At 44.9% G+C, this 25106-nt stretch overlaps 1 protein-coding gene and 1 long non-coding RNA gene across 4 annotated transcripts in view; one reads left to right on the top strand and one right to left on the bottom strand.

Moving 5' to 3' along the window:
* Positions 1 to 2072: 2072 nt before the first annotated feature.
* On the bottom strand, positions 2073 to 5238 carry LOC110340886. The gene is made up of 3 exons (XR_002382721.2): positions 4666 to 5238; positions 3901 to 4049; positions 2073 to 3776 (listed from the first exon to the last, which is right to left on the bottom strand). It is a non-coding gene; the product is annotated as an uncharacterized LOC110340886 (long non-coding RNA).
* Helz (helicase with zinc finger) overlaps positions 4647 to 25106 on the top strand; it is a 127627-nt gene continuing 107167 nt past the window's right edge. For all 3 annotated transcript variants that reach the window (XM_005069993.4, XM_013113329.3, XM_040749983.1), the window contains exons 1-3: positions 4647 to 4726; positions 6038 to 6093; positions 12342 to 12398. The gene's annotated coding sequence lies outside the window, so the exon portion shown is untranslated. The remainder of the gene's footprint in view (positions 4727 to 6037; positions 6094 to 12341; positions 12399 to 25106) is intronic.

Here is a 25106-nt window from a genome sequence, read left to right on the forward strand (position 1 = left end):
CTGGAATTAGATGTACACCACCCATTGCCTGACTTTAGTCTATTAAAGTTTATTTCCCCCCCCCCATTATTTAGAGACTACTTTCTTAGTTTCTGTAATCAAACTCACATAGATAAGGCTTTACATGTTTAATACAGTGTTATTCTTGTACAAATGGGAAAAATTCAACTTTTCTAGACCAAAATGGCTGTTTGTTTCAGCATAATCAACATGGTAAACCCTTTTTCAAAGCTGACAGAAAAGGTTACCAAAAATCCAAATTTATACACCGGTGTGTGTGTGTGTGTATGTGTGTACAAGGTACATATATATTAGTAGAATGCTATGCATCAATAGTCACAACAGGTCTTTAATTTTTAAATTGTATTTTATGTGTTTATGATGTGTGTGTGGCAGGGTAGAGCACAATATGACCCTTGTGCTGGGATTAAAGGCGTGCGTCACCATCATTCAGCTGAATTTTTCTATTCAGTGTCTCTGCATGATTAACCTAGCTGTCACTCACCTCTACCATTCTTCTGATTTCCTTACACTGTCCAGTGTGCAGTTTGCTGACCCTCCACTGGCTGTCACTGATGCCTGAACCTTATTTCCAGATAGCAGAAGAGCTAAAAAACACTCTTACTCCACTAGCAGCTAACCTTTCCTGACCTAAACTCACTGCTATCAAACATTTCAATTACAGATGTTGTATTTACGCCTTTAATCCTTGCTCTCAGGAGGCAGAAGCAGGTGGATCTCTGTGAGTTTAGGGCCAGGATGGTCTACAGAGCGAGTTCTGGGACAGCCAGGGCTACACAAAGAAACCCTTTCTTGAAAAACCCAAAAACCATCCACCAAAATAAAAAACAAACAACAGAACCCCCCCAAAAAACCAACCAACCAACCAACCAGCCAACCAAACAAACAAATAAACAAAAAACCAAGCAGACAAAAGCAGGGAAAGAATTAAGGCTTATGTGTAGGAATACTGCAATTTTAAATAAGGTGACAGACAGCAACTCCCCGCAATTGTTACAGGAACATGGGAATGACATATTCAGAAGTGAGAGGAGAATCCAACTTCTTGGAAACAAAGGTGTGAGCCATGTAAGCTCTCAGACACAGAGACGGAAGGGCTGGGTGTGATGGCACAGGTCGTACTGAGAGGAGTGAGCCAGGATGACCAGAGTTCCAGGCTAGCCTAACTTACATGGTGAGATCTTGTCTCAAACAAACAAAACCAAAAAGAGGGCTGGCAGGACGGCTCAGCTAAAGGTGCTTGTTGCCAAACCTGTTGACCTGAGGTGGACCCTGAGGAGCCACCTGGAAGGACAGAGCTGACTTCCACAAGACGGTTCAGTGGCTAAGAGCATTTGCTGCACAAACATGGGGTCCTTAGTTCACAAGGCCAGCATGCACAGAGAAAGAGCTGGGAATGGGGTGTGTGCTTGTAACCCTGGCATTGGAGAGCAGAGACAGGCAGGTTCTGGAAGTAGAAGGAGAAAAAGGAGAGGCAGAAGAAGGGAGGAGGAAGAAAAGGAAGACATGTTGTGAGAATGTGGGGTTTAGAGTGTCTATGAGAGACACCAAGAGGTTGTTGAATAGAACCTCACACTGGGGGTGGCGGTGGGGGTGGGGGCCAGGGGTGGGGGTGTCTGAGAGTGCTGCCAGAGATTCAGGAATCCCTTTTTGGATTTAAATCATGAAAAGAGATGACTAGACAATGTGACGAGAGGCCTAAAGACGGCTAAGGGTGCTGGTGGAGAGCGAAGAGTGGGGAGAGGAATGTGAGGAGGAACCGGTGCCACTAGTGTCTATCAACTCAGGAACAGGACAGAACCAGGTTAGCAGCAGAGCCCCGCAACCCCATTGGGTCCCTAGCTGAATGCGCTCAGAGCAGTCTCAAGAGTTGGTCACTCCACTTCAGACACCCAGTCTCCTTACCGCCGTGTGCTGATAAGTTTGTCATTCATTCCACAGATATTTGCTAAGTATCTATGTTCGTGCCCCCACTCCAAAGGTAAATCAAAACAGACGTGAGCGGGTCAGATGATAATCAAACAAATTGATGAGACAGTTTCTAACAGTGGTAGAGTGGAGTGACCTGTTTTATTTAAGGGGATCACAAAGGTCCTCTTGGAGGAGTGACAGGCACAGTGACCTGAATGATAAGATGATGACTGACAGAGAGAACTAGTTTTTCTCAGGGGAAGGAAGTTTGGGGTGATGTAGGGAAGAGGAAGGTCACTCTGGCCTCATGATGGGGGAAGGGGAGGTGGGCAATCTCACTGAGCTCGCAGGCAGTGGCTGGGAACTTAAGGCTCATCTCACGTATGATGAGGAAGGCTTAGGGGGAGTCACATAATTTGCATTTCACAAACACTGGTCACATGGACGGCATACTATAAGGGGCAGTCTGGGAGCACGGGCAGTTAGGAGGTTCTCTTAGCCCAGATAACAGGTGGCATCCGGGACAAGAACCTGCCAGGACACTCACTCGAGGCAGTGACATCAATGGAGTCTGTCTTCGGGCCAAAGCCTTTCTAAAGCAAAGAAAGACTACCTACCAAAGGCAGTTTGGCAGGCACAGCTCTGGCTCTTCGGTTGATTACTTACTTACAAGGAAGCTCAGATCGCCCACTTAAAGTTGCCAATCATTCCATTAGTGCATCCTAGTGGCTGAAAGAAAAGCAGGAACTGGAGGGGCAGCAACTGGGGTACCCTGGAAACAGGACTTAGGGGCCTTCACTTGCAGGAAGAGCAGAGGGGCCGGTTGGGGAGGCGCCTTCGACCACCCTAGAGGTGTCCGGAACTCTAGGTTCCAGTTCCCAACACCATTGGAGATTCGCAGAAGCTCTGAAAAGTGACTCAGGGGAGGTTCCTCCCCTGACAGCCTCTTCCTAGTCCGCTGGGAATGACTCACCTGCTCCCTCCCTCAAGAGTGACCCCGGGGCCAATCACTTAATGAGGCTACACCTCACCCTTCTCTTCAGGCTGGGACAATAGACTGGTGGAGCTTTTGGCTCCCTAGGGGCAGAGGTAAGTCAGCAACCACCCAGGTAGCTCCAGACACCTCTGGTGGAGATGCCTATAAAGGGCAGACGGAAGACCCTCCCCTTGCACCAAAAAGAGGGTGTGTACGTGCCAATGCCTGTGCCCACAATTTCTTCGAATTTGGAGAGGCTTTTTAGCAGCATTTTGTTAGCACGTTTTAGTGTGCTGGGGAATAACACCCTCATCCCTCCAACCGCTGGGGAGTAAAACCTCGTAAAAGCTAAGCACAAGATCGACCCGGAGAGTCTTGGAGGATTTTCTTTTGTACAGTACACCAAATATTGTTCGGGGTAGGCAGAAGTCCCAAACTCAGAAATGCTGACACTGGAGGCTTTGGGAAGAGAACGTACAGGGTGGGGGTTGGGGAGTAAATCAACAGACCTCCGTTTCTGACAGGACAAGGGCTGCAAGAAGCAGGTACTTCAGTGAGCAAGGCGTGTGTGCGTGTGTGCGTGCGTGCGTGCGTGTGTGTGTGTGTGTGTGTGTGTGGTAGTCACCTGGGCCAGGTGTCCGCACGCCCGAAGCAAAAGGGAGGGGCAGAGAGCGCGCGGCGTGTCGGTCTTGCAGCGAGAAAGCAGATGCCCGCGGGATGCTCGCAGAGGTCTGTAGCGGGCGCACGGTCGCCTCCTACTTCCTGCGCCCTAGTCGCCTCCGAGCCACTCTGGACATCCCCCTCCTCTCTGCCCCGAGCCAGCGTGGCGCCTGCCTTCTACGTTGTCCCGCCGCCTGGGGTCGCCGCCCTGTGGGAACAGGACAGTGGGAAGACCGTAAGCACTGCTCCCCACCTTCCCGGGGACCCTCCTCCCGGTCCAGGCGCGCATCCACGCCCCACCCGGAGTCAGCAACCTGGCTCCCCGCAGTTACCTGCGGGGGAAGTCACAGTCCGCAGTTTGGACTCTATCCGGTAGATCTTACGGAGCCGAAAGCTACATTCCTAGGGGGAGGGGTCCTCCGACCGAGAGGGTCGCGGATCACATTACCCGGCGAGAGGAGACGGCGCGAGGCTGAGTAAACTGGGGGGTAAAAGTTGCATTGAGCTTAACCTTCCCAAACCCCAATCGCGCTTCGCTGTCGGGTTGACTAGGCGTTCGCAGAGTTCCTGGAATCCGGGGGCCCCAGAGTGGCTTCCCAGGGTACAGGCACTGTCCCTGCGCGCGGGTGCGACGTGCGTGGCGGATGCCCCGGGGCGGGAAGCGCGAGCGTTTGCAAGGACCCGGAGCTGGGGGACCGCTCGCAGCCGTGCTCATGCTTGCGTCTTTGCATCCCTGCATGCATCCGTGCATCCGCTAGTGGCTCGCACGCCACCCGCGCCCAGGACACCCCGCGTTGATTGAATGCAGAAGTGGGGCGTCTGCATGCCAGGGCAGGATCGCGGCGGGTCAGACAGCAGCTCGCGTAGGGGATAGGGGGAGACCGGGGCAGGGAGAAAAGAGAGCACCCCAAAGACACAGTTGGAAATCCTAAGGGGCAGGATGTTCCCCGCGAAGTCCTGCAGGCGCTGAAGGGGGCCGGGCGGGCCTCTGGGGCCAACTTTCCGGAGGGAGGTGCGGCCGGAGGGGGCGGCGCCGGCGGCAGGAGGCGGGAGTCGGGGGCCGAGGGGGGGGAGTCACTTTAAAGGCTCTTTCTTACCCATAATGCTTTGTGGGGACGTTGACAAGTGGATCCAAGATGGCGTAGAAAGTAATGACAGGTAAGTCCTGACTTCCCCGTTCTCCGCTGCCCGGGTCGCTTCGGGAGCCTCCAGAGCCATCCGGGGAGTGGCCTGGACTCCCCTCGGGTGCTCCGGGTCCGGGACAGCGCGGCCCCGGAGACAGCGGGGGGTCCCGACGGCCGGCCGCAGGGCCTGGGGAGCGGGGCTCTCTCTGAGGCGAGGCCCGGACGCTGGAGCTGTTTACTGCTTCTTCCCCTCCTCAATCTCCTTTCCCTTCCGCCGGGGGGCTGAGGCGCCAGCCGTCCAGGCGGTGACCCGGGGGGGTCCTTGCACACGCCCGAGGTTCGGGGCGACCCGGGAGCCCGCGCGAGGGTGCTCGGGCACGGGCCGCCCCGGAGTCCCCGCACGCCCAGCGCCCCCGGGGTCGCGGCTTAGGGTGGGGAGCGGGCGGCCTCCCACGCCGCGCGCGGTACAGCCCTCAGGGTTAGCACTTCCACCTGGGGTGGGTCGGCGACCCCGGGGAAGGGGACACCACGAAAAGTGGGTCAGGGGGGGCGCCCCAGAGCCCGTGATTCACTGTGGTCCCCCTCTCCCCGCCCCCCTCCTGGGACATGCGTGGCCCGCGAGCACATCTACAAAAACAAAACCACTATCTCTTCCTGGAGAAAGTGGCCTCCAAAGGCCGGCCTCTCTCTCTGTGTTGCGTGTCTCTCTCCCTCTTTCCAAGGGCTGGGACACCCAGTCTTAGCTGGGAACTTTGATTTCTCTTCCCCAGACAGTTTGAGTCTTGTGCCCCCTGGCCTTTGCGGAGGGTCCTTTCAGACAGGGCTGGAAGTCAGAGTCTTCAGATTCCTTTTGGGTTGGGAACCTTGTAAGTTTTTGTTGAACTCCGAAATTGGCATTCTTTTTTCCCTTGCAAACTACACTTTTCAGGCAAGCCATTAATATAATCAAAAGTGTAGCTCCAGAGATAGTGGATTCCTGGAGCAGGGGAAGGAGGCCTAGTTTGTTCTTCGTTTTTGCCCTCCTCACTCATATGCATAGCTTTCCCCCCATCCTTTTCTTTTCCTCCCCCTTGTATTTTTGAAAGCAGGACTAATCAGTGCTGAAAAGATGACTTTACTATCTTTAAGATTTAGGAACAGTTGTCATCTGTTACCGAAAAGAAAATATTTTCAATTTTAGGTAAAAGAAACAGTCCTCCTCCCCCAAAGCTTCATACTGTACAATTTTTGTAACTTTTCCCACTTGAAATCTCCATGTTCTTTTACTTCAGGATGATTAAATGTTTGCTACTGATAATGGCTCCAATGGTATTGTATAGATATTCTGCTCTTCTGTTTGCCCCAGGAATTGGATGACGTAATTGATCACTAAGGAACTACCGTGCTGGGGAGATGTGCGAGGTGAGATCGAAGCTAAAAACTCTGCCCTGTTTTCCCTCTTTACTGTAACCAACCCCAGCCGCCACTTTCCAAGGAGATCAGTCAGCCAATTGGGATACAGGCAGGGCTAGAGTTAGCAGAGTTGTACTGTCCTTTTTAGTTAGTGGCTCCAACTTATTCACACATAGTAGAACTTGTCTAGAGCCAAATGTTATTTGTGGCTATCCTTGATCAGTGTCTTCTCCAGGAGTAATTATAGTTTGCCTCTTCAAATTTCCTTGTGTAACTTTAATTGGATGGTCTGGTTTTTATCTGTTTTGATGTCCATTACTTACTCCACACTGAGTATAAGCAATTGAATAGATAAAGTTCACACACCCACAGTTTGTGGGACTTTTGGGAAGACTGTTTCCATTGGAGATAATAATTTTCAGCAAACAAATCACTTCTGTTATTATTATTTTTTAATTTAGTTGTTTGTTTTGTGGTGCTGGTATGTATGAGACCTGTGGGTTCACACGTAGTAGACAAGTGCAGAATGACTGAGCTCTATCTACAGCCCCTCTTGTTTTCTGAAAACCGAGTAGCAAATGTCTGATAGTACTTTGAAACAAATGATAGTGTTAAGCTCTGTGTTGCTTATTGGGGATATGACTACTCTGTCATCATTTCTGGTCCTATATGGTGTGTAAATTCAAATTATTGTTTATCCCATGTAATACTTTGGATTTTTTTTTTCTGGACCGGTTTCACTACTATAGGTTTGACTGGCTTGGAAGTTGCTAGGTAGACAAGGCTGGCTTTGGACTCCCAAGTGCTGGGATGCTACCATGCCTGGCTTACTAAAGGACTTATATATGTTAGTGAGCAGTTTGTACTGTGTACTGGAGAGAAAGAAGCTTGTTTATAGTTTTCAACCGGTTTCTCAAATTAAGATACCTCTGGTTGCTTTAGAACAGCAGTTCTCAACCTGTGGGTCCTGTAACCTGTGGGGGTTGCATATCAGAAATCCTGCATGTCAGATATTTACATTACAACTCATAGCAGTAGCAAAATGAGAGCTATGAAGTAACAGTGAAATAATACTTTTTCTTTTTTGGTTTTTTGAGACAGGGTTTCACTGTGTAGCTCTGGCTGTGCTGCAACTCTGTAGACCAGGCTGACCTTGAACTCACAGAGGTCCTCCTGCCTCTACCTTCCAAGTGTTGGGATTAAAGGCCACTGATGCTCTGCTTTTGGGGAGAGGCAATGAAATAATTTTATGGTTCTGGTCACCACAACATGAGGAACTGTATTAAAGGGTTGCAGCATTAGGAAGGTTGAGAATCATTGCTTTAGAAAAATATAACGATGGTCAATTGATTTATTGCAGATTTGTTTATTATTTTCCCCCTTAACATATATGGGTATTTACATTTGAAATCCTCACAAACTTTTCATATATATTACATTTTTTTAAAGAATAAGCTGTGGGCCGGGCGTTGGTGGCGCACGCCTTTAATCCCAGCACTCGGGAGGCAGAGGCAGGCGGATCTCTGTGAGTTCGAGGCCAGCCTGGTCTACAGAGTGAGTTCCAGGACGGCCTCCAAAGCCACAGAGAAACCTTGTCTCGAAAAACTAAAAAAAAAAACAAAAACAAAAGAATAAGCTGTGTTCCCCGGTCCCTCAAGATTGAAGCATATAGTTGACAGTTTGTCTTTCAGACGCAACAAAGGGAGTGGGGACCGTGGGGAAGGGAGGTGACGCAGACCAAGACTCTTTTAGCACATAACACTTCTACTTGTGTTGAAACTCAGCTGTGCTTATCTTAATTTTAAATTTTGGCAGAGCAAATACAGGCTTTTAAATTTATTTTCATTGTGTGGATGGAGGCATGTTCTTGTCTTAGACCTCCCAGTTGTAACTCTTCCTCTTGTTTTGTTTGAAATCCATAGGTAATTCTGTGACCAGGAGCCAAGTATCTGCTGTTGCCCCCAGAAATGTCCTCACTTGTAGTCCAAAAATTGAGTACTTAGGAGTAATCTTGTGGAGGAACTACTACTGTTCCTTACTTAGCCTGATTTGTATTAAGACATTCTTCATAGTTTCCATTCAAGCAGACAAGTGTTGTTGTTTTCTTCAAAGTGAAGCTAGTGGTTGGCCATCAAGCAACTTGTTACATAAAACTGTTTGTTTTTCTGTTTTGAGACAGGATTTCTTTGCATAGTCCTGGCTGTCTTGGAACTTGCTCTGTAGCCCAGGCTGGCCTTGAACTCAAGAGATCGCCTGCCTCTGCCTCTCAAGTTCTGGAATTAAAGGCCTGCACTACCACCACTGTCAGCTACAGGAAGTATTGTAAAATGGGAAATACCATAGTGTCAAAGGTTACACTAAAGTAGAAGTCTGTCTTTGAACCTGGCTTCTTAGTCTGTCTTTTGGCTGGTAAGCTAGGGCACTGGTTTTAGATAAGGTTGTATTTTTGGAGGAGTGAGTTTATATAGTCTGGCACCTCTTAGCTGGGAAATTTGCCTTTTGTCATTATTAGTAAGAAATTTCATCTTCATATAGCTTAAATGAATCCAGTCATCATTGTCTTTAAAGTTTCTGTAGATATATGGACTGTACAGTTACAATGGCTAAGAAAACAATTGCTAAAAAGAACAGTCATTCCTGCTTCTGAAGGGCCTTGTGAAGCGTAAGTCTGCAGTGCGTATTCTGGAGAAATGGCTCAGTCATTAAATGCACTTGTTGTTCTCATAGAGGCTCTCTGGTTCAGTTCCCAGCCATCTATGACCACTTACAACTGTCTGTCCCAGGGCATACAGCACCCTCTCTGACCTCTGGGCACTAGGCACGTTTGTGGCACACAGACATATAGGCACATGAAATAAAAATGTCTCGAAAGAAATTTTAAAAGTGTAACGTTTTCATGAAAAGCTGAGACTAGTATAGAGTGACCCTCAGGGAAGTTGACTAAATCTGGTAAATGCACCTGTGTTCTCTGTTTGAGAAGTAGACTTGACAGTAACAGTGAATGCAAATCAGCCTATAATTGTCTGTCACTCACTATAGAAGATCCAAATGCAGGCCCAGTGCAAGCATTGCGGTTCTTAGGGTTGTTTATTTTCATAAACCTAGGTAAACATACTTGCAAATGTAGTTGGATTGCTAAGTAGTATTTTGAAATGTTTTCTAGAAGAGAAGTGTAAGATGGAGAGAGCTTACCCGTCTCTTCGGGGCGTTGGTGTATCAGGGTTACTTGTGTAGCATGAGCACATGTACCACACAAATACTTCTGTCACTTCAGGGGTGGCTGACGTACACTTAAATCCTGTCTCTGATAGTTAGCATTCCTCTGATAGAGAATGAAGACTACTTGCATAGGTCATACTTGTGAGTACTTATCAACTTTGTATGCTTATAACCATTCTGGGTCAGCTCTTTAGGAGCAGGAATTTGTCTAGTTTTTGAATAAGAAGCCTGGTTTATCATATATATATGATCTGTATCATATATATATATATATGAGTGTACATTCGCAATAGACATATCTAATTAAACGTTTTTAATGTTGTATGTCTGCGAATGCATGCACTTGTGGAAGTCAAAGGGCAACTTTTGGAGTTGGCTCCCTCCTCCCGCCTTCACATGGGTCTGAGATTGAACTCATGTGTCAGGCTTGTGCCTCCAAGTGCCTTTACCCACTGAGCCACCTCCCCTGTCCTCGTCACATTTTTGGATTGATCCCCTCTGAAGTGTGAATGATTTGTGAGTTTTATTTCTGTGCTGTATTTTCAGTTTTCTTATCACATCGGAATTTGCTTTTTTACTCCTTTGTGGGAACTCTACCTTATGGTGGAAGTATTCTTGTAAACACAGCCTGTCAGGTATATTTATAAATAATATAGTTTGAAAAGTTACACAAAAATCATGCATGCATATGGTAAGTTAAATTGAGCAATACTTGAGTATAAACAAAGACTGGAGCTGGGCCAGGCAGTGGTGGCGCACGCCTTTAATCCCAGCACTCGGGAGATAGAGGCAGGCGCATCTCCATGTGTTTGAGGCCAGCCTGGTCTACAGAGCAAGTTCCAGGACAGGCTCCAAAGCCACAGAGAAATCCTGTCTGAATGGGGCTGGAGAGCTGGCTTAGTATGTAAGATAAGAACATTTTAATACCCAACACCCACACTGGTGGCCCACAACTGCCTGTAACTTTAGGTCTTCTCTGGCTTCTGTGGTATTTGCACATGTGTGACGTTTACACACACATATACATTTAAAAATATATAAATGCATGTGTATATACACAAACACAAACACATTCACGTTCACTTACCCCCACCCCAGTACATTAAAAAGAAAAAAGTTAAAGACAAATTCCCATCTTCCCCAACGCCTTGTTTCCCCTCTGTCTCCCTCTTCTTCTGCATGGCCTTTGTAAACAGCTGGGTGTCATTTAGGTTTTGGAAGACCTCTCTGATCCTAAAGTGAATTGGCAGCAGTAGACGTAGAGTGAGAAATCCAGAAGGCGTGGCCTGGATGCCTATTCTGATGTCCTGTGATGTTAAGCGTTAGTGACAGTCAGCTGTCAAACTATTAAATGTTTAGACAATTAGTCTTGAGGTCAGGCTGGTGATGTTTTGATTTTGTTGATCTTTTATTTTTAGTTTTATTTATTTATTATTTTGTGTGTTTTGAGACAGGGTCTCCATATTGCCCTGGCTGTTCTGGAACTCACTCTGTAGACCAGACTGGCGTCTCACAGAGATCCTGCCTCTGCTTCCCGAGTGCCGGGAGTAAAGGTGTATGTACTATGCCCTACTACCATTGTTGGATTTTTACATTTTTTTTCCGAGACAAGGTTTCTCTGTGGCTTTGGAGGCTGTCCTGGAACTAGCTCTTGTAGACCAGACTGGCCTCGAACTAACAGAGATCCGCCTGCCTCTGCCTGGATTTTTAAATTTTAATTTTTCTTTCACGTGCTTTAGTGTTTTGCCTGTGTGTATGTCTGTATGAAGGTGTCAGATCCCATAGAACTGTCATTACAGACAGCTGGGATCTGCCATGTGGATGCTGGGAACTGGACCTGAGCCCTCTTAACTGCTGAGCCATCTCTCTAGCCCGCATTGTTGGGTTCTATGATAAGCTCCCCTATGTTTACTGTGGACTTTTTATGACCTGCTATCCCCAGTTCTCTAATGTTTTATAAGACATCTACTTCCATTTTGGGAAGATGGAAATTTAGGCTTAAATGTCAACTAACATAGCAAAAGAACAGTTGAATGGTGGACTGGTGTTCTTTCTGGAAAGCTTTGCTCTTTATGTCTGGTTGGTTTTACTTTCTCATTTTTTCCCCTTATTTTTGAGACAGTTTTGTGTAGCCCAGGCTGGCTTTGAGCTATGTAGCTGAGGATAACCTTAAACTTTTTTAAAAAATTTAGATTTATTTCATGTATATGTATATGAATGTCTTGTATGTATGTGTACTACATGCATGTCTGCTACTCTTGGAGACAGAAGAGGGCTCTGGGTTCCCTGGAATTGGAGTCATTGGAGTCAGAGAGTTAAAGTGGGTACGGAGAATCCTGGAAGAACAAGTGCTGAACCATCTTACCATCTCCAACTTTGAACTTTTTTTTTTAAAAAACAGGGTTTCTCTGGCTTTGGAGCCTGTCCTGGAACTCGCTCTGTAAACCAGGCTGGCCTCGAACTCACAGAGATCCACCTGCCTCTATCTGTCTCCTGAGTGCTGGGATTAAAGGTGTGTAGCTCCACTGCCAGACTCTCAACTTTGAACTTTTGATCGTCCTGCCTCCATTTCTTGGGTACTGGGGTTATACACATGTGTCATCATACCAGTTCTGGGTATTGAACTCAGGACTAGGCAAACACTCTACTCCATAACTTTCTCATTTTCCAGATGAGGCAATGTAGGCAGAGAGAAACTGACTTGCCCCAGGTTGTGAAGGTCAGTAGTAGTAGTATGTCTAGAGGCTTGTGTCAGGGCTTTGGTCCATGGCTAGTTCTCCTATATCTGATTGCATTACTGTGGACAGAAAGGCCAGATGCTATGCAGAGTAGACACAGATGCTTCTGAAATGATACACCGATCTTCTTTGTGCCTGTGTTTGTTGTGTATTTTTTGGAGACAGTGTTTTGATATATGGTCCAGACTGACCTCAAATCCAAGATTCTCCTGCCTTAGTCTTTTCAGGACTGGGATTACAGGTGTGTGCCACCACATCTGACAATCTGTGGTATTTAAAGGCTTTTTTTCTCTCTTTCAGAAATTATAAAGAGCTCTGATGGGCTATTTGGGTGATACCCAGTGCAGTGAACTGCAGGTGAGTATAGATGGCTTAGAAAAAAAATTCAGCAATATCTTTTTTTTTTAAGATTTTATTTATTATGTATACAGTATTCTGTCTGCATGTATCCCTGCATGCCAGAAGAGGACACCAATCTCATTACAAATGGTTTTGAGCCACCATGTAGTTGCTAGGGATTGAATTTAGGACCTCTAGATGAGCAGTCAGTATTCTTAACCTCTGAGCCATCTCTCTAGCCCAGAATTCAGCAATATCTTAAGAAGGAACAAGAGAGATAGCATTCTTTTACTTTTGTTAAATTTTTAATATACAAGTTAATGGGTTTCATTGTGATGTATGTTTTTTCATTGTGGTAGTTTTATACATATGTTTAACTGTGCCTTGGCCATGTTTGGAGACTTCATCTTGACAAGAATGTCTGGCTAGAAACGGTGTGGTGGGCCACACCTGTAATCCCAGTCCTGGTGGAATGATGCAGAGCTGGTTGAGGCAGGCAGCCTGGTGCTGCAGGACCTAATCAAGTGGACTGCTTCAGCACTGATTGGATGAAGTGAACTCAAGGCACTGCCTGCTGTTCTGTTCCACTAGTGTGAAGCCATCAAAGGCAGTGTGAGGGGAGGTTCTTCTCACACTTTGGTTCTGAGACTCAGTTTATCTTGTGATGGAACTGTGCGCGGTACGTCCTTGTCAGCTTCTGTGTCAGCGTCCTTAAGTGCTAATCACCTTCTGTTCTGACGACTAAGCTGCTTTCTTGATGTCTACTCTTTATGTTGGGGCATGGATGACTATGCATGAAATACGTAGTGTATATTATGTACACGATCAGTTTGGAGGACTTAGATACTGGGAATATTCTGGTAGAAGCAAAAGGTGAGACTTTGTCCCTAAATGTTATACTGCCTTTACTTACGCCATTAGCCCTTCAGATTATTTACATTTTGCTGAAATGCCTACCAGCTAAAGAGAGTCAGCCAATCTTCTTGGTCCATTCTCTTGGTCTTTGTTAGATCTCTGAGTTCAAGGCCAGCATAGTCTACAGAATGAGTTCCAGGACAGATTCCAAAGCTAAACAGAGAAACCTTGTCTCAACAAAAACAAAAACAACAAAAAAACCCACACAACAACAACAAAAAGCTAACCAACACTAACTAGAAAGGCTGAGGCAGGAGGATTGACTCTGTTTCAAAAAAAAAAAGGAAAAAGGGAAACTGAGGTGGAGGTAGCCATGGTATGGTCGTCTTGGCCAGGAGTGCACATAATTCTGTGTTAATGCCTAGCAGAGGGGTGGGTGGTTCTGTTGTGAGGACCTAGCTCCCAGTCTCCGACACTTGTTTGCTGGATGTATTGGAGCTTTCTTTTTCTTTTACATTTATCTTGTTGTTTATTATATTTGTGTTTCTGTGTGTGTGTGCACATGCACAATGTGTGTACACATTTTTGTGTGGGTGGCCACAGAAGCCAGAAGAGAACCAGAATGACAGATCCCCTGCAACTGGAGTTACAAGGCACCTGTGAGCCACTTGACATGGGAGCTAGGACCAGAGCTCTGGTCCTTTGTAAGAACAGTGCATGTTCTTAGTGATGAGCCATCTTTGCATCTTTTTATTTTACTTATCCTTCTCTCATACAATACACCCTGACTGCAGACTCCCCTCCCTCCACTTCTCTCACCTCCTCCTACCTCCCTTCACCCTAAGATCCACTGCTCATCTGTTTCCCTTCAGTAAAGGACAGGTGTTCTAGGGATATCAACAAAACATGGCCCAACAAATTACAGTAAGACTAGGCACAAACCCTCATCAAGTCTGAACAAGGCAGCCCAGTAAGAGGAAAAAGGTCCCAAGAGTGGGGGTAAGAGTCAGAGACACCCCCACTCCCACTGTTAGGACTCCCACAGAAACCACAAGCTAACAACAACATACATGCAGAGGACCTAGAACAGATCCATGCAGGCTCTGTGACTGCCACTTTCGTCTTTGTGAGCTCCTATGAGTCCTGCTTAGTTGATTCTGTGGACCCTGTTCTCCTGGTGTCCTTGATTCCTCTGGCTCCTATAATTCTTCCTTCCCTTCTCTTGAGTGGTTTCCCAAGCTCCCCCTAATGTTTGGCTATGGGTCTCCCCATCTGTTCCCATTAGGTGCCGGAAGAAGCCTCTGATGATGATTGGACCAGGCATCAGTCTACTTTAAATTACGAATGTAATGATTTGATACTTTAAAATTTATTAGGTGTTGATGAAAATTTCATGTTATAAATTTTATAATTTAAGCTGAGCGTGATAGTGCATGTTTTTAATCCTAGCACTTGGGGGCAAATGATGACAGATTTCTGAGTTCAAGTCTAACCTGGTCTACAGAGTAAGTTCCAGGACAGCCAGGGCTAGACAGAAAATACAAACAAACAAACAAAAAACAAAAAGGGGGGGTTTTTACAATGTTAATTTACACATTGAAAGCTTGCAAAAATAATTTAATCCAGTTTACACTGACCTCAGATGACCTTGAATTCATCTCCTGCATCCCTCTCCTGACTACAGGTGTAGCTCCCATACCAGTATGGGAATTGAGCTCAGTGTGTGATAGACAAGCACTCTACCAACTGAACTGCATTGCCAAGTTTATATGTCTGTCTGTTTGCATTAGTTATTTACGTTTCTGGATATTTTCAGTTATGTATATGTGTGAGTGCTCTGCCTGAAGTGGGCATCAGATTCCACTGTAGGTGGTTGGGAGCTACCATGTGGTTGCTGGAAATTGAACTCAGGATCTCTGGAAGTGTGTGTGTGTGTGTGTGTGTGTGTGTGTGTGTGTGTGTGTGTGTGTGTACACATATATCTTCTGACTGTATCTAGGATATTTTTTGGAGTATGTTATTATGTCAAAGGATATTTATATTAATGAATGTTTTTATGGATTTTGATGTGTTGTTTTACTGTAGTACTAAGGATGTCATACCAGTTTGTACTGCTAGCAAATACAGATTTTCTCATGGCACTGTAAGTTGTATAGGAGTTCATGTTCCTGTAAACATTTTCATCTGATTTAGTAGTATAAAAGGCTCTTGTATCTCATTGACCTTTAATGTTGTGTTTTTAACTATTTGAGTCATCTTTGTCCTTTTCTATTGCATTGTTACGCAATCAAAACTGATGTGGGCTTTGCATGGTAAGGCAAGTATAACCAGCTAATGGATAATTGTTAAGAAGAAAGTCAGACTGAGCTCAGTGAAAAATCTTGTAGTGAGGATACAGACTGAGTGGTAAGTGATGTTGGAGATTGTGGCTGAAGGGTAATAGTTGGTGATTCCAAGATCCACCTTAGCAAGAACGTATTGGATATATCTGTAGCCAGAGCGTTAAAGTTCTGCCCACCAGCCCTGCAGCCACTTACAAAATAATCACTCAGGGGCTTAATATTAATTATAATTGTTTGGCTGACGGCTCAGGCTTATTACTAGCAAATTCTTACAATTGAAAGAAGAGCGTGTAGAGGGAACCCTGGGGTAGAGTGGACATGGGGGGGCAGGTCTTGAAACTGTGCATCCTAATTCCATGGGTCTGGGTTAGAAGTGGAAGGTGATGCTACCCGTGATCAGGATCTTGTGAGAGGATGGATTGGTAGGGAGGAGACTGAGGGAATCAGAAACCAGTGGGATTCAGGGTAGTCAAAGGAAGGGTGATGAGGGCTTGAATTAAGTTGGTGGTTTTGGAAAGCAGTAGGGGATGTAAGAAGTATTTCAGAGACTGCTGCGGGGGAGGTAGTGACTGGTAGGTGAGGGAAGGTACTTTTAATCACTGAGCCATCACTCCAGCTCCTGATCTTACATTTATTAAGGAAAAGTGAGAAAGAACCCAAGGGGTAGGAGCTACAAAGGAGGAGGAGGCAGAGTAGCTGCAGAATTCCTTCTTGCTTCAGCTTTGTGTCTTGGGCTAAGTATCTTGAGACACTAAGCCCTTTTATTTTTGCCACAATAAAACTTGTTCCTTGTTGAAAAGTATAAAATGCAGATGAATTAAGAGAAACTACTACTGTATCACCTAGAGCTTCCCATTAAAAATTTTTTTTGAGATGGTTTCTCTGTGTAACAGCACTGCCTTTCCTGGAACTCACTCTGTAGACCAGGCTGGCCTTGAACTCACAGAGATCCACCTGCCTCTGCCTCCCAGAAGGCTGGGATTAAGGCAAGTGCCACCATGCCCTGCAGCACCCTTGTTTTAATTATGGAATTGGCTCTTTCATTTTGATTTGTTCTTTAAGAGGCTCAGCTGTTTTGAACTATAATTTAGTTACATATCTATACTGATAATCTGAAAGGGAAAAATGAAATACAAAGGAAGAGGTTTTATAACATTGAAATTCAGAAATATTAGTAATATAGAAAGCAATTTCAGTGATAAGTCCCCAGATTGGCCTCAAACTCATGATCTTCCTCTATCTTCTTCAGTATTTGTCTACTGGTGTGTCCACCGTGGCCAGCTAGAAAAGTTTGTTTTGTAGTAAAAATTTCAGTTTAGGCATGTTTGCATACCCCAATAATCCTAGCACTCAGGAGGCTGAGGCAGGAGGATCTGGAATTCGAAACCTGCCTGGGAGACATAGTAAGTTCCAGGTTATTGTGTGCCACAGACTGCATTAGAATAAGCAGCCATCTCTGTTAGAATTCATTCTTTAAAATAGAAAACAAAACTGTGCATAATATGTATGGGTGCCCTTGCTACTGAGTGGGGGTCAAAGGCCAACTTTGAAGTTGTCTTTCTGTTCTGCATTTATGTGGAGTCAGCTTTGTCAGGCTTTCAGGCAGGTGCTTTACCCAAGGAACCATCTTGCCAGCGTCAGATTTCCTTGTTAGTATGCTTTGCTTCCTTCTCCAGTTGGGTGCATTTTAATTGGTTAAGACGTGTGTTACATGGTTCAAGAGGAGGCTCAAACTCTTTAGGAAATGATTTGAGATTATTGAAACTAAGGTGACCACTAGAGGTGCTATTGATTTTGAAGAATGAGCTAGGAAAAGTCAGTGATGGGTAAAAAAAAAAAAATCTCAAATTCAGCTTCTTAAAAATTTGTTTTGTTGTTAGTTTTTCAAGATAAGGTTTCCCTGTGTAGCCATGGCTGTCCTGGAGCTCACTCTGTAGACCAGGCTGTCCCTGAACTAAGAGATCAGATTGTGAGTGTCCCAGGTGCTAGCTAATGAGATTAGGTGAACACCTTGGAATCATGTGCCCTCTGGGAGTAATGACTCTTAACTTTGTTTTTTCTCAGAGGAAGCATGACAGTTGTACCATATAGTGAATTCCAGGCCGGGCTATCCCAGATCCAGCTGTGTCTTGGCAGACCTCATACTTTCTGCTGTGTCTGCCACGCCCTGCTGTTCAGGTCATGTGGGTTAGTTTGGATTTCTTTCTGTGAAATAGCACATTGACTCTGTAGTATAGATGATAAATCCCACAGACAAAATAATGCATTAAGCAAATTATAGGCACATTGCTAGCTTAAGTGTGGATTTCAATTTTTTTAAATGTATTCTTTGCAAAGAAACTAGCACAATAAATAAATGACCTAGAGACAGATATTGGGGTTCAAGCTCAAGATCAGAGAAGCAAAGCAACTGGCCACAAGCTCTTACCTCTACCTCAGCTCAGAGCAAAGGGGAGATCCTCAGAAGGCTCTCGACTTCATTGCTCCTCAGATTCACTCACTGCTATGCTCTCCTTAACGTGGCCAATCGTCAGACTGATTGCCTCTACTTTTTATACCTCTCAAATCCTGGGATTAAAGGTGTGAGCTCTGTCTAATTCACTCTCTGGTAGCCCAGGGTAGTCTTGGACTTAGAGATCTGTCTACTTCTTTTTTTTTTTTGGTTTTACGAGACAGGGTTTCTCTGTATTGTTTTGGAGGCTGTCGGTCCAGCCTGGCCTCGAACTCACAGAGATCCTCCTGCCTCTGCCTCCCGAGTGTTGGGATTAAAGGCGTGCACCACCATGCCCGGCCGAGATCTGTCTACCTCTCAATCCTGAGTCCAGATGTGTGCCTGACTTCTATAGCTAACTAATATAGCTGCTTTTGATCTCCAATGGCTTTAATAAATCACAAACAATATATCACCACAAGAAACTTTAAAATATTTAAGGATTAATTTTTTGTTTAATATGACTAGAGTCCAGTTATTAATAGTTTTTTTACATTTATTGTTTATGTGTATGTATGTATGTATGTATGTATGTATGTGTGAATATACATGCATGTATACATGTTTGTGGGCAAGTGCATGGGAAAGCATCCACATGGAGGTCAGAGGACAACTTGGCAGGAGTCAGTTCTCTCCTTCCACCGTGTGGGTCCTGGAGACTGAACTCAGGTCATCAAGTTTGTCAGCAAACGCCTTTACCTTTTGAGCTGCCTTAAGAGCCCTGCTCGGGACAGGATTTCATGTAACTCAGGCTGGCCTTGAATTCTGCTATGTACCTGAGAATGTCTTTGAGCTTCTTATCCTCCTGCCTCCACTTCCTGAATGCTGGGAATTACAGGTGTGTGTCATCATTCTGAGTTTTGTGTGATGATGGAAACCAAACTCATGAATGCTAGGCAGGCAACCTACCAACCACACCCTCCAGCCCCTAGAGACTTCAGATTCTTCTATGAATTTATTGTGTACACACACACACACACACACACACACACACACACACACACCTATAGTCTAAAAGTAAAGTTATCTTGGGGTATCCTCAAGAATCAGTCATGGGTTGGGTGGTGGTGGTGGTGCACGATTTTAATTCTAGCACTTGGAAGGCAGAGACAGGCAGAGTTCAAGGCTAGTAGGAGAGCCATGCATTCCTGTTGTCTGGTACTGGCAATGCTTTGCCACACTGTGGTACACCGTTGATTTCATTTTTCTTCCAATATTTACTTTGGACCTAGACCAGCCATCTAGCTATGATGGCATTCTTCAAAAGCGTCCTATGTTTTGTGCCAGATGACCTCCAATGGTTGGTTATTTGGAAACACTCCTTCTGAGATTGCATCCTTGCTTTTCAACCCACGAAGAGGAATGGAAATGTGAACATTTTCCCTTTATTAATAGCTCACTCATTTTTCCTCTATTCTTCCATTTTGCAAAAGCATGTTAATCATGACACTAAGATTTATTATTTCTATTTTGTTGGTATATTAATACTGTTTATATTTTTTTATTTTGTCTTCTGAGACGGGGTTTCTCTGTATGGCCCTGGCTGTCCTGGAACTCTCTCTATAGATCATGATGGCCTTGAACTCAAAATATCCTCTTGCCTCTGTCTCCCCAGTGCTGGGATTAAAGGCGTGGGCCACCATGCCTAACCCTTAACTTTTTTTTTATTTTAAAAATTAATGCAGTAAAATTGACCCCCCCCCCACTAGACCAGTCTATTCTCAAAGTCACAGAGATCCACCTGCCTCTGTCTCCTGAGTGCTGGAATGTGTGTGCCAGTACCACCTGACTTTCTTTTGGTGAATAGCTTCATTGATTTAATGCACATATGTTTTGTCCAGATATCAGTATGCAGTCAGTATTAAGAACAGTGTCAGGCTTTGAGAGCTAGTTCAGTGGTTAAGAGCACTTGGTGCTCTTACAGAGGATGTGGGTTCAATTCCTAACACCCACATCAGACAACTGACAACCATCTGTAACTTAAATTCCCACAAGATACCTCTGGCCTCATGGGCACCTGCATTCACATGCTTACTTGAACACATTATAAAGCAAACAAACAAAAAAAAACTTTATTAAAAAAAAAAAGAACAGTGCCATCCTTGAGGCTCAGGCTCATGCTCATTCATGCTGTCCTTTTATGATTGTGTTTTCCTTGGCTTGTCATTGTGACCATACAGTGGGCAAGCTTTATGACTGCTTTCTGCTTTTTATTATCAACACATTTATTTAGTGCGCGTGTGTGCGCGCGCGCGCGTGCGTGCGCACACGCATGCTCATGTGTGCTCATGTGTGTTTGCTCTTGTCTGAATGTGTGCATGGTCGCATGCACCTGTTTTAATTTGGAGGTTAGTGTATAACTTTTGGGTGTCAGTTCTCCCCTTCCACCATGTAGACTTTGGGGATCTAGTTGATGTCATCAAGTTTGATGGCAAGTACCTTTACCCACTGAGCCATTGGTTTCGCCCAAGTTGTTGTAGGCCATTCTTTTTCACTGCTGAGTAGTTTTCCACTAAGGGAATGCTACAGTTTGCTTACTCATTCACTGCTGAAAGATGTTTGCATTTCATTTTTAGCAATTAGAATGGCTGTAAATGTTTTTATATAGGTTTTTGTATAAATATGGTTCTCATTGTCTTGGGATATCCAGATAGAACAAGGGATGTTGTTAAGACCTGTTTGTCAGTGTGTGCGTATGTGCATGTATATCCCTGTGCACATGTGTGGAGGCCAGAAGAAGGGGAGATGTGCTCTCACTCTCTGTTTTTCCTTTAGAGGCAAAAATCTGTCCTGAACCTGGTGCTTGTGTTTTCCTGGCTAGGCTGTGAAGCTGCAAGCTCCAGAGATCCTCCTGTCTTAGCTTTCTGTGGAGCTGAGGTTACAGGCATGTGCCGGACGCCAGGGTGATATGTACACACTAGGAACCCAACTTGGGTCCTTTGGAAGAGCTGCAGGTGCTCTTAACTGCCATGTTGTCTCTGCAGCTTCCCTCCCAACCCTTTAAACTCATCTATTTTTGTGTGTTTGTTAATCTAATCATAGCTTTAATTTTCATTTCTGTGATAGATACTGGGTATTTTCTTATTGTATTATTATTATTTTGGTCTTTTTGGTCTCTCTGTTATATAGCCCTGGTTGTCTTGGAACTGGCCTCGAACTCACAGAAATCTACCTGTCTCTGCCTCCTGACTGCTTGGATTAAGGCTGTGCAGCACCATGCCTGGCTCTTCTTATTGTATTGTATTCTTTTTCTTTTTCTTGTTTTTCCAAGACAGGATTCCTCTGTTCTTACTGTATTTTTAATTATTTGTCTATGTATGTGTCCACATGTGGGTTTGTGCATGTGAGTACAATGTCTGTAGGGTCAGTGGCCTTGCTTCTATATTCATTACCTATTTATTGGGATGAAAATCATTCCTTTGTCAAGTAGGTGAAGTTATCACACAGGATGATATTTAGTTTCTTTAACAATAGTACTGAATTTGTTTTATAATTTAGGGTTTTTGTTTGTCTTGTCTTTTCAAGACTCTATGTGGCTGGCCTTGAACTCATAGAAATCCACTTTCCTCTGCCTCCCAAGTGCTAGAAATCTGCATTTCTTTTTAAAGATTTATTTATTTTAGTGTATGAAGGTCTTAGTTAGGGTTTCTATTGCTGTAAAGAGACACTATGACCACGGCAACTCTTATAAAGGAAAACGTTTAATTGAGGTGGTGGCTTACAGTTTTAGAAGTTTAGTCCATTATCATCATCATAGAGAACATTGCGGCATGCACGCAGGCATGATGTTAGCTACATCTTGACCAGAAGGCAACAGGAGGGCTGGAGAGATGGCTCAGGGGTTAAGGGCACTGACTGCTCTTCCAGAGGTCATGAGTTCAGTTCCCAGCAATCACATAGTGGCTCACAACCATCTGTACTGAGATCTGGTGTCCTCTTCTGATGTGTAGACGTACATGGAGGCAGGGTGTTGTTGTATTCGTAATAAATAAATAAATCTTTAAAAAAAAAAAGGCAACAGGAAGTAGACTCAGATACTGGGCAGTATGTTGAGCATAGGACACCTCAAAGCCCAGACCCTCACAGTGACACATTTCCTCCAGAAAGGCCATACCCACTCCAACCAGGTCACACCTTATAGCGCCACACTATATGAGATTATGGGGACCAATTACTCTTAAACTACCATAATGAATGTTTTGCCTGCAAATATGTAATTGGAAGTAGCGTTATGGATGGTTATAAACTGCCATATGGGCACTGGGAACTGAACCTGGGTGTGCTTAACCTCTGAACCATCTCTCTAGCTGGACAGTACTGAGTGTTAAGTGATTTCAGTTTTATACAAGTTTAGGGAAATTGCCATGCCATGTATCATTTTAAGCACTTCACAGAGTAATCAATGGAGGGAGGTATTAGTGGTTTTATTATCCATTTCCAGGGACTTGGGCTAAGTCACTTGCTCCTGTAGTGAGTGACAGGCCAGTGACCTTTTAATGTGGGGCCCTTGATTCAGTTTGTGCTCTGCATCTTCCTGAGCACAGCTCTCAGCTTGAGCAGCTACCCCTGTCTATAGTATTTATCTAGGCATGGGCTGTGAGCTCTTGGGGGTATTCACTAACTGGGATCTGTGATTTGTCTCTCTTTCCCAGGGTTCTGAGAGTTTATTCTAGGTCTTTTTGTATGGCAAACACCTAACCCGAGGATAAGCCCAGCCAGCCCTCTTGTTACTGAAGACTGTTTTTAAAATTCATGCACAGAAACAAACAAAAAAATCTTAGACAATGTAAGGATTGGAGAGATGGCTCTTAAGTTGTAAGCCAGACACTGTCTCAGAAACCCTGAAACGGGCTGGGAAATGATTAGGTGGCCAGGAGCATTTTTCTTTTCTTCCAGAAGACCCAAGTTCAAGTCCCAGAACCCTCATTGGTCATGTCACTACCTCCTGTAATTCCAGTCTCTGACATCCAACACCTCTGGCCTCCAAGGGTATCTGTATTCATGTGTTCACATGACCCTCATGCACATAATGAAAAAGAAAATGAAAAAAAAAACCTTTTTTTCTAGACAGGGTTTCTCTGTGTGACTCTGGGTAAAAATACTTTTAAGTTACATTTATTTATCTAGGTTAGAAGACAACTTAGAGGTGACTTCTCCTCCCCCATCTGGGTCCCAAGGATCAAACTCATTCTTGGCCGCGAGCACCTTAGCTGTCTTGGTGGCCCCTTTTAGTTACTCTATTTTGGGACAGGGTCTTGCTAAGTTGTCCAGGCTGTCCTCTTAGCCTAGGCAGGGTCTGAACTTGGCACTTGGTCTCCTTAGTAGCTGGATCTGCCATCCCTTTCCTTTTCTGTTTTCTCTGTGTGTATCTAAAGCTTTCGACGGAGATGGATTTTGTTCCCCAGGAAGATGTTTGTGAGTGTCTAGAGACATTTTTCATTATTATAAGTCTAGGGATGTGCTGCTGGCCTCTAGTAGGAGGAGGCTGTGGATGCTGTCTAACAGATCTCTGTACACAGGGTAGCTCTCTAGCACAGAACTAGCCAGTCCCAAACATTTCTGGTACCAACTTTGCACACCATAAATTAGTGATTGTCTTGGGATGCCATCTCTCACCCCCCACACCCCAAGGGTATCTCTATTTAAGTAATTCTTGCTGTCCTGGAACTCACAGAGGTTCACCTGGGGGTCAGATGACAGCTTTTGGGAGTTGGTTCTCTCCTTAAACTGTGGAATACATGGGTTAAGCATGTTGTTGGGCTATCCTAGCTGAGTCCCTTTCTTGAACTGTTTTAGCAGTTTCCCTCTCTCTCTTTCTCCTTTTGAAACAAACAAACAAACACAAACAAACTTGTGTATTGATCAGGGTTCTGTAAAGGAACAGAACTGAAAGAATGAACAAATATACATGGATTTATTAGACTGGCTTACAGGATGTTGTTCAAAAGTCCAGCAGTGGAGAATGCAGGGATCCGGTAGTCCATGAGACTGCCTGACTGCCTCAGCAGTCCTGGTTTGGTGCTGGAGTCCAGGGAAGTCCTGGAGAGCTGCCCATCTTCAGTTGGAACCATGAAGAAGTAGGTTCTAGCACCAGCAAAGGATTACCTCAGCAGCTGGAGAGATATTTGCCAGTGGGAGTAAGGGCAAGTGGGCAACGCTTCCTTCTGTGTCCTTTTATGTAGGCTGTCACCAGAAAGTTGTGTCCTCTGACCTCAGTTGATCCAGATTTAGGGTGGTCCTCCCACCTCAAATAATCCAGCCAAGAAAAATCCCTCACGGGTGTGCCCAGTTGCTTGGGTTTTAGTCAATCTCAAAACTCTATTTTATGAAAGGTTATTTATTTTCGTTCGTATGGAGGTGTGCACACCTGCCACATAGCATGTGTGAGGTCAGAGGACAGCTCCCAGGGAGTTGGTTCTTCTTGTTATGTGGCTCCCTGAGACCCAACTCCAGTTGTCAGGATGGTCCACTGAGCCATCTCACTGACTCTAGGCTCCTGTGCACTCTTGGTGGTCAGTGTTTGTCGTCTCTTCTCCTGTTAGCCTTTTCTTCATAGGATTGATACTTGATAGATTACTTCTTTTCTCCTTTCCTTTCTCTCTCTCTCTCTCTCTTTTTTTTTTTTTTTTTTTTTTTTTTTTTTGGTTTTACAAGACAGGGTTTCTCTGTATTGTTTTGGAGGCTGTTGGTCCAGCCTGGCCTCGAACTCACAGAGATCCACCTGCCTCTGCCTCCCGAGTGCTGGGATTAAAGGCGTGCGCCACCACCGCCCGGCTCTCCTTTCCTTTTTCATAGTGTTAGGAATCAAGTTCAGAACCATGTACACGCTAGCCAGGAGCTCTGCCATTGGGTCTTTGATAGGTTCCTACTTTGTTTACAACCTGTCCTTCATGTGTTGTCACTCGTGGGTAGACTGTCATTTCATTTCTCATGTTATTTGTTCCATAGCTCCTCCTACCTCTTCTTGGCTTCTTGTGTTTAATGTGTGGATTATCTCCTCTCTGAGTTCAGCTGAATGCTTCCTTTTTAAATTTTTAA

The sequence above is a fragment of the Mesocricetus auratus genome, unplaced genomic scaffold, assembly GCF_017639785.1.
Source record: "Mesocricetus auratus isolate SY011 unplaced genomic scaffold, BCM_Maur_2.0 Super-Scaffold_100007, whole genome shotgun sequence".
NCBI classification, from domain to species: Eukaryota; Metazoa; Chordata; class Mammalia; order Rodentia; family Cricetidae; genus Mesocricetus; species Mesocricetus auratus.